This window comes from Rhinopithecus bieti, unplaced genomic scaffold, assembly GCF_001698545.2.
Source record: "Rhinopithecus bieti isolate Rb0 unplaced genomic scaffold, ASM169854v2 scaffold_32083, whole genome shotgun sequence".
NCBI lineage: Eukaryota > Metazoa > Chordata > Mammalia > Primates > Cercopithecidae > Rhinopithecus > Rhinopithecus bieti.
In genome coordinates, this window is record NW_016814096.1 from 2,947,233 (window position 1) to 2,957,653 (window position 10,421).

A 10,421-nucleotide genomic window follows, 5' to 3' on the forward strand; every position below is an offset into this window, starting at 1 on the left:
AAAATTAACAGAACTAGAAAATCTGAGTTGAGATCTGGGTTTACCAAACTCTCTGTAAGACTTTGAGTCTGTGAAACTTACGTCCATTAGTTTCCTCATCTTTTAAATGGGGGTCTGTAGTACCTACCCTCTGGGTCTCACAAGGCTGCTTTTGGATGTGAAAGTGCTTTATAATTGGTGATGGAAACTCCTACATGACAATAGCAAAGCCTGATGTACTTTAATCCATTCTGTTCTGCTGAGGGTGGAGCCCCAGTGTGTCTTAATTCATATGAGGTTTTTGAGAAGCTTTCTGAGATTTTAATACTGTCCCAGGTATGCACATCAACCCTCTCACTTTTATCCCCCAAGCTCCAAAAGTTTCATAACTTTTTATTTCATCTTGGGTGGTAGGAAGGCAAGATGTGCCTGAGGGAGCTACAGTGAGTTATTCAAGGTCACATCATTAGCTTATAATTAACAGAGTTTCAGCTAGAACCAGTGCATCCTACTCCCAGATGGGGGCCCCTGGCTCATCTCAACATGTCAGCAACCATTAATCACCCCTGAAATACACATATTACCTGTTAGTAACAGTTTTTCAGCCTACCTCAACTGTTGTGAGAGTCTTCCCTCAAACTAAAGCTAAGCAGTTCCACAAAATGCCAGCTGTAGACATTAGCAGAAACTGTCTACTGATTAGCTGATGTATCAGTCATTGTAACTACCCATAAAAATAAAATCCAATGACAAAACCAAGTGGACCAACCTTATTTTCTACTTGCAAGAGGAAAAACCCTATCTGGGCCCCAAGATGCTTTTTTTTTTTTTTTTTTTTTTATTTCATTTACCACATCCTGGGTTTGTGCTAGTCAATCTGCTAAATCAATAAGATCTGAAAAAGCAGAAAACAAAGATCGTGAGGCCAGAGGATTTCCTGATCACCATGGCAACACACAGGGGTGGGCATTGTGGTTTCTCTCCCCGAAGACGCACTCGTCGAAGACTACGTGGTGTTACAGAGTTCTAGTGCAGTGAAGCAACAGTTCTGGGACACATACTTTCTTTTGCCAGAAAGACTCTGTCGGATACAGGATCAGGAGTCAGGGGTTAAACAGTTCTCCATACTCTCACCTCCAAGTCCCCATCATCCCATCAGGAGGCAGGGACAGGACTGCTCTCCAAACTCTCAAAACAACCCAAGAGCTTTCTAGACTGTGCATTGGGTTGGTCATTTGGTGGCTTTGGCTGAAGGGCCAGGGTAACAGCTAAGAGAAGCCTGGAGATTCTTCTCCAATGCGACAGGACCCTGTTGGTTCAGCATTGGCTGCCGTGACAGGCTCCATGCTCCACAGAAAAAAGGCAGAGAAATCAGGAGGTCCAGCCAGGCACCAAGACGTTGGGGTGCCATGCCTTTCTAAGTGCCAAGTGATGAATAGCCCAGTTGAAAGCAACCCAGGGCACATTCTGGAGGAAATTCTCTGGGTATGATTGTGCATGACTGTTTTCTCTGCTCATTAAACCCTCATCTGCCTCCAGGGCAATTCCGGGAGAGACTGAGTCACTCAAGACTCATGGTCTGCACTGGGCAGCCAAAGGCGATTCGGCCCCTAAGTGTGATTCTGGCCTCATTCAGAAGTGGATGTTAAACAATACACCCTTTCACAAGGAGCCCATCACATGGGCGTCAGGAGATGGGGGCAAGTGATGTGGGGGCAGAGGGAAGGCTGCTGGCCCTCTAGACTGGCAGGCCTGCGGGGCAGCAGAGGGCATAATAGCTAGAAAGACTCCCAGATGAAAACTTCTGGGCTTTGAAGCCTTTGAACAAATGAAGAAGAAAATGACTTCTTCGTGTCCTATTAAAACAGTGAGTTGTGGCTTTTTTGAGAACAGCTTGCTCAGACCTCTTATGAAAGATAAATCAGTAGCAAGAGCACTGGTGTAGGAGTCAGGAATCTGCAATTATGAACCCCTGAGGTTTTTCTTTTTTTTTTTTTTTTTTTGACTTGCTGGAGGACCATGCTCGGCTATTCTTGATTTTACTTTCTCCTGTGTCACAAGAGAAATTGATTAGAAGCTTCCCATTGTGCCTCCCGGCTTTAAAAGTAGATAATCCAATTAGCAATAATGCTTTAAAACAACAAAACATTGTCCTTTTCCCTTCCTACTTCTGATCAGAACCAGCTCAGTAAGATTTATTAGTTGTGCAATCTGTTTTGGACATGAGCTCAGTAAATCAGAGGACAGAAATAGAATCCTGGCTTTTTAATGATAAACACTGTAAAAATAAAAAATTTGGAGAGTTTACCAGTGCTTCTGACTGCGCAAGTGATTTGTGTGTGGCTGACTCCCAGGAGCTCAATCACTTTGGGTGCAGTCCACCCAAGGAGCCATGTTCCAGCTACATCAACCTGGAGCCTTAGCTTGGTCAGTCTAGATTTTTAGGTTTGACTGCAGACATCTCAAAATGTCACAAGGACAGCCTGTGTCCTTGGTGACCCAACCCTGGGCCAACCCTGAGTCCTGGAGTCCTCTCCTAAGAGCCCTGCCTAATTGTAGAGAGAGCATTCAGGCTGTAAAGGGCAGGGGGCCTGGGGGTTATGACTAGGTCTGGGCTTTCTAAATTCCCAAGGGTGTGAAGACCAACAGGTAGAATCAGAGAAAACAGTCAACCCATTGTTGGGGAAAGCCAGTCAAGGTCAAGGCTTCAGAATCTCCTCTCTGGGGAGAGAATGAAAATTCCATTAGTGAAGTTTATTCCACTGAAGCCTAACCAGGCCTTGGTAAAGGCCCCTATCTTGTGGTCCAGAATCAAGGGACTTCTGATCTTAAAATAATATTCAATAAGCTCAAATTCTTCTCTCTAGGGCTCTTTTCATGATAACCTCTCCACACTTTTTAAAAAGTCACATGAAGGGTAAGTGGGCCTCCTGTCATTTCAGTGTCTGACCTGTGCATAAGTTGGAATTTAACACTGGAAAATGATCAGCCAGATTGCCCAGTCTGAAACCCAGGTCCCCCAGTGACTCACACAAGTTACTTACATCTTCTCAATGAATCAGTTACCTCTTGTGTAAAATGGGGATAATAAAAATGCCTACCACATAGGATTGTTAGGAAAATTAAGTGAAATATTAGGTATAAAGTTCTGAATACCTTGAACCCAGACTAGGCACTCAGTGTGCGCTCACTGTGGTTATCATGGACCATGAGCTGCAGGAATTAGAACACCATTGAGTAGTAGGAACCGGCTTTATTCTCATCTTCATGATGAAGCAACTTCTCCTTACATATAGCTTAATCTGGAACCAAAAATCTAATTCTGTCTCATCCCTCCTGAGGAGATGACAAATTGGGATCAGGCACACCTGGGTGGCTCAAGTTAGAAAACAAATTAACTCATTTTGCAGAATCTGGAGACGTCTGGTCTGGAGAACTGACAGTGCCCTCTCTTTGGGCATAGTACAATCGTAGGTTGTCTTTGGGTGGTCTTCATATGGAATGTACTGTGTTTGCCATGTTCCCTAGGAGATTTGGCCTCAGAAATGGCCCTGTGATGGTATGTGAACATACTGTTCTGTTACTGAGATGATGGCTTGCACATTCAGACAGATAAAACCAGTTACAAAACTAAAAGTTGGTCTCTGAAAGATCTGCTTTCAGGGAAAATAGCAAATGTTCACAGAAGCAGAGTTCTGGGTTAAAGACATTTTAAGTGTCCAATAAGGAATTCTCAGCAAACAACAGCTGGTGATTCTTCAGATATGATGTGGGAAAGGAACCTGATAGGTGATCTTTTTGCACTGTGTAAGACTGAAGCCTGTCGGGGGTTGGGGGCAGAAAGAGAGCATTTATTAATTCATTATTTCATTCAAAATTTGCCTACCATGGGTGGCTGTACTGGGTACTGGGGATATAATTGTGAAGAAGGGAGACACCATTTCTGTTGTCACGAAGCCCACAGGGAAGTTCCAAAATTTCAGAATGCTGGAATTTCTGGTTACTGAAGAGACCTTGGAGATAATAATTTCTTGCAATTCTTTAACTGGTTGTGTCACAGACTTTAAGAACCAATGAAAACCAGAGATGTTGCCCCACCTAAACACACACAGACACACACACACACACACACACACACACACACACACACACACACACACATATCCATACACACAATCTTGCATATAATTTCACAGGTCCACGGACGTGTTGAAGATCAGCTCCTGGATCCCATATTGAAAATCCCTTGCAGCCCAGCTCCAACACTAGCTACTGCATGAACCAGCCCACTCACCTCTCAGGAAAGTTTGGGAAGACGTAGATAATGGCAACTTGGGTGAAAATTACACAGTGCTCTCTTCCCAGCACATGTTGTGATTTTCTACAACTTCAGAAATAACTGGGCTGGACCAAGAAGCTATTATTCCTCACAGGCCCTAAAATCTAGGCAAAGCTTTGAAATGTGCTGGGACAATTTTATTAGAGATCTATTTTCCTTGATCTGAGGCTTAGGGGACAGTATAGATGAGATTAATGGCATTTGGGGTCAGCGATGGTTTATCCAGGAGAGAATGCATAGTACCCGTAACCAGGAGCCTGGATAGTAGGCAAGATAGCACAGAGGTTAGAACCCTGACTCTCCTGTTTGGATGACATTGGGCAAAGGACTTCACCACTTTGTTCCTCAGTTTCCTCATCTCTAAAATGGGTTTAGCAATAGTGCCTACCTCATAGCATTTTTATGAGAATTAAATTAGCTGAAGGACATAAGGCACCTAATAAGTGTGCAATGCTCATTGGCTCTGATTATTAAGTGTCAAACACCATATCAAGTGTTTGACATACCTTATTTCATTTAATAGTCCCATAAACCCTGACAGATTAGCATTGTCATCCCATCAAGGAGGAGGTGGAGAGTCAGAGAGGTTAAGTAACTAACAACCTGTGTCACCTGAAGCGAATGCAGGGTCAGGAATTAAAGCAGGTTTGAGGAGGTCCTAACTGGGTTGAACTACCAACCTTCACAAAAGTTTGGCACTAGAGACTAGCTTTATAGGACAAAGAAACCTTCTTTCAGAGCTCCTTTTTCTCGCTTTCCTGACAGCTCCCTAGCAGACCTCTTCCCATGTGGGTGGGGAGATAAGGTTCCTAGACACTGAGACACTGGTCTCCATGACCCCTCTGTGCTGCCCACAGCCCTGTAGTAATGAGCATTCTAAAGGCCTGGTGGCATTTCTCCCATGGGAAGTCTCCTCTCTGAATCCAAAAGTGGCATCAAACAGTCAGTGTTTTCTGCTGAGCCCATTTATCACTCAGAGGGAGCCATTTGGGACACTTTATTCATTACATGATACAGGAGATTTATGGGAGACCAGAGGGCTCAACGGAAAACATTCTTGATTTATTTCCAGCCGGAAAGGCTTGTTTGAGAGATGCAATCAGCCTTTTAGTATTAGCCTCTTGAGTCAAAGTGGATCCTGAATCACAGAGGTCTCTGTTTCTCAGGAGAGACACACAGACATCTGAGGAGTCTTGCCTCTCTATAGTGGTTTACAGCATGGCTAGCACCATTGCCAGAGACACTGGCGCTCTGTCAAGCAATGTTCTGTGGTCCATGGCTATTCACATCTTAACCTTACCTTAACTCTACTTCATTGTGAATTTGGGCATGGTTCTTTATTTCTTCCCCTCTCTGTGTATTAGTTTCTCCATCTGAAAAATGAGGATATTAATATTACCCACCTCATAGGGATGTTTTAAGGATAAAATAAGTAAATAATTCTAAAGTGCCTAAAAGAGAGCCTGGTATATACATAATGAATGCACAATAAATATTAGCCACTGCTCTTACTGTTGACATTATTAATATCCTGCAGGGTAATAATTTGGGTTTGCATTAGTATCAAGGAAACCTGTGGAAATGTCTTCATAAATTATCAGGGTATGAATGACACACAGCCTTGAAAATGTTGGCTCCTTTTAAGTCAAGAGGGACCTAGAGGAGAAGGATTGTGAACACTCACAGGATAGTTGACCAGAAATGAAGTATTTGACACCATTCTTGCAACTCCTAAGTGGCTAAATAGCATCAGGGTTAGGAGTTGCACTTTCTCATGAGATCAAGATCAATGTAAGCTGTGGAATTTTTACTTTGCATAGCATTTCTTCATCCAATCAGTAGCCCTTTGCAAATACCTACAATGTTTCAGGACCTGCTTAAGCCTTCACATCTAGGAAGGCTAAAGGGTGAGTTTATCCGTTTCATCCTGTCTTGGCTCATCACATGCACATACAACCACACACTCACTTGCATACACACATATGAGTATGAGGAGAATTCAAAATGTTCATGGAAAAATGAGATTAAAAGAGAAAAGTTTAAAGATGTAAACTTTTCTTCTCACCATAAGTGCCATCACGTTCAAGATACTGTTATAAGCTATGATAGCAGCCATTTAGTCCATCCTTTAAGAACTGAGGGTCCTGGGAATTTAATCATGTCAATGCAGTCTTTCTTACATTGTTAACTAAAGAAAATGGGTGCCCTTTAAAGATTTTAAAGATTAAGTAACAAAAAAAGTCAGAAGGATTCAAATTTGGACTGTAAAGTGGATGCCTAACGGCTTCTCCTTAGGAATTCTCAAAAAATTGCCTTTGTTTGATGAGAGTAATGAGCAGAAGCATTGTCATGGTGGAGGAAGACTCTCTAGTAAAGCTTTTTCATACATTTTTTTCTTCAAAAGCTTTGGCTACCTTTCTGAAACCACTCTCATAATTAGCAGATGTTATCATTCTTTGACCTTCCAGAAAGTTAACAAACAAAATGCCTTGAGCATCTCAGACAACCGCTGTCATGACCTTGGCTCTGGACTGGTCCACCTGCTTGGACTGGTACACTTTTGCTTTGACTGGACCACTTCCACCTCTTGGTAGCTATTCCTTTGATTGTGCTTTGTCTTCAGGATCACACTCGTAAGGCCATGTTTCATCTCCTGTTACAGTTCTCAAAGAAATGCTACAGGATCTTGATCCCACTTGTTTAAAATTTCCATTGAAAGCTCAGCTCTTGGCTGCAGCTGCTGATCTGGGCGCAATGGTTTTGGCAACCACTGAGTGGAAAGTTTGCTCAACTTTAAATTTTCAGTCAGATTTGTGTAAGCTGAACCAGTTGAGATGCCTATTATGTTGGCCATTGTTTCTGCTGTTAATCATTGGTCCTCTTCATTTAAGTCACAAATAAGATTAATTTTGTTCTCCCAAATTGATGTGGATGGCATATCACTGCAGGCTTCATCTTCAGCAACATCTTGTCCCTTCTTCAAACAAGTTATCTGTTTGTAAGCTGCTGATTTCTTTGGGGCATTGTCCTGATGAACTTTTCATAAAGCATCAGTGATTTTTCCATTCTTCCACCTAAGCTTCACCAAAAATTTTGGTGTGTGTGTTCTTGCTTCAATTTTAACAGAATTCGTGTTGCTCTGAGAGAGCATCTTTTCAGATATGTCTTATCCTTGTTAATGCCTCAAATTAGTTCCCATTCAGACATATCAAGTTAATGAGAGTTTATTTTGGTACAAAAAAATTGAAATCTATGTATAATTTTTTTCATAACACATATTTTTCATGAACTTTTGGAAGACCCGTCATATAGACACACTCACACAATGCATGCATATATTGTCAATGAAGTTATGTTGGCTTCTGAAACTCAAGGGATTTTACTGAAACTCATGAAACTCAAGGGATTTTACTGAAAAGTCTCAGCCTTAATTGGTTCCTCTTACATTTGCATATTCTGTCTGCCGGGTGGCAAGGTAGAATTGACTGTAACAAGAAAGAAACTAACATTTAGCTCCAATTATTGTCCATGCCTCAGAGTTGATTTTTAACCTGAGAGTGACAGCAGCCACCTGGGCCAGGGGCAGACAGGTAGTTTGCCTTTCCTGGAATCAGAGGCTCCCCTATTAGCCTTATCTTCAAGAAGCTGATAGGAATGCTTTGTTTTCCTTTTGTGTGTTGGACAAGGAGAGGTACCGGAAGGTCTGTCATGCAGATTGACAGTTTCCCTTTGTAAGACTGGCCAACTGAGGCCAAAATTGAAAATGTCAGTAAAAACAAATAGTATTGCAAAAGGGCCTTATGCATTTCCTTCTCTATCCTTTCATTGCCCCATCAGCCAAGTGTTGCATGAGTGGCTTAAGAGAACACCACTAGGCTTGAAAAGAGTGAACTGCAAAACACATTTTCTCCATTTCACCTAGTTAGTATTTTCCCCCCACGTGCCAATGACGCAAACAAAAGAAAATAAAAATAATAGACATTGGCTTATGTCTTTTCAAGTTCCATTTCTTGTTTCTTCTTTTACTATTTTCAGAATCAAGGAAGATAATACAGAATTTTAACAATTTTCTTATCTCATTTTGCTTGTGTTAGACATTGTTTCCTAGTGGTTGAGACCTGCTTCCTGCTCAGGAAAGAGAAAGCAGTGGTTGCCCATACAATTCAATAATAATGACTCTATCTTTGTCATTATTTAACGATTGTTTAGGTGTGCCCATAAATAATACATACATACATAAAACTCACCTTTCAGCGTTCTGGTGAAGATGATGCAACACAGAATCTCAAAGGTACTGGGTACCCAGGGACACTGCAGTAATAGGTCCCTTCTCCCATTGCTGTCAGCTCAGAAATACAGAACAGAGCAACTGGGATTCAGGAAGGAGACTACAGGCTCTAGATAGAAGTACTCACTCACTTCCTTGGGCAACTCACTTCCCTGAGCCTCAACTTTCTTGTTGGTAAATAAGTGGAATCTTCCTACCCACCTCTAGACCTGTGTAAGAAAGGGATGGAGCTGGTTAATGCCAGTTCTGTCTGATTCCAGACTGGGTTCTTAACAACAAGGAGTGGTGCCTGGCCAGGCACCTGGGTCATTGTCCCAAGATGATGTCAACATGTCTCCTTAGAGAAGGACTGTCATTGAGGCCTAAGGAAGTGTTCAGGAGGAATCAAGCTTCACCAGGAGAGTTTCAATGTCTTAACCCTTTGCATGCAGTTTCCTCAAGTATAAACTGGGGATCATATAGTCCCAGGAGTTTTCAATTACAGCCTTTGAAGTCTTTTGAGATTGTTACACAGGATCAAGTAGAATAGGATGATTTCTAGCTCTCTATTGGAATTTCAGATTAATGTCTACAAAATTCACTAAAGTCCTTGTATTGAATGATTCTTTACCCAATTGATAGCAGTTAGGCTTCATTTTCAATGCCATTAACTCTGAGAGCAAACGACAGGCTTTGAGTCTGCCAAAATATTAAAAGTGTATTTCTGAGGAAATTTCAATGAGTCATTCGTTTATATAACAAATACTTGTTGAGCGTCTATTTTCTATTGGGTACTCTTGTAGGGGTTAGAGATAACAGCTGCAAGCAAGTAAAAGGCCCTTGCTTTCTCAGAGCTTTCATTCCAGGAAGGAGAGAAAGAGAGTAACCACACACAACAATAGATGACCATGCTGTTGTGAAGACACAAAAGCCAAATAAGTTGAGGGAGAGACTGGTGGTTAGATAAGGGTGTTTAGGGAAGCACTCTAAAGTGAGGTGATGTGGAGTTAAAATTCTGAATGACAAAATAATGAACCACCTATGTGACCATTTGAGGATGGAATATTCCAGACAGAGAAGAAGGCAGATACAAATGTTCTAGAATGTGAAGGAGCTCAGTGTGTCTGAGAGAATTGAAGAGAAGATTTGTGTTTAGAGCAGAGCAAGCTACTTTGAGGTTAGAGAGGGAGCCAGGAGCCAGATTATGTTGGTTTTAGCCATAATAAGAACATATATACTGGGTGTGAACATAAACTGTCGGAGGTTGTAAGCCAGGGAGAGACCACTTGATTGTGGAAAAATGCTCATAAGATTATGTGGAAAAATGACTCTCAAATCTAGAACTGTATATACAGTACCATTTCAATTATTCAAGCATATGTGTGAGTATGTATATGTGTGTATGTGTATATAGATACATGCTTTATGTATATATGCATAAAGTACGTGTGTGCTTGTGTGCACGTGTGAATGTGTGTATTCAGTAAACAAACGGGAAGAAGATATAGAAAAGTGTTTGCTGTAGTTTTTGTAGTGGTGGATTTATTTTCCTTCATTGCTTTCCTGTGTTTTGTAAGTTTTCTGTAAGTTTATATGACATCAGTAACCAAAATTAAATCATCTGCTTTTTAAAAGCTTTGTTGCAGAGCAATCAATGGAGAGCATCTAAGAGTGACACTATTTTACCATGTCTTACCTCAGATTTGAGCTTAATATCATGGTGATTTGGAATGCTGGAGTGAATTTTGAAGGCTCTGGCTAGCAGAGAAGTTTATTTGGCTTTGGTTTTTGGTTTGTTCTTTTTTTTTTTTTTTTTTTTTTTTTTTTTTTTTTTTT

General features: G+C 41.3%; 1 protein-coding gene across 9 annotated transcripts in view; it reads left to right on the plus strand.

Moving 5' to 3' along the window:
* CD44 (CD44 molecule (IN blood group)) overlaps positions 1-10,421 on the plus strand; it is a 92,588-nt gene that overhangs the window by 26,292 nt on the left and 55,875 nt on the right. The window lies entirely within an intron of this gene.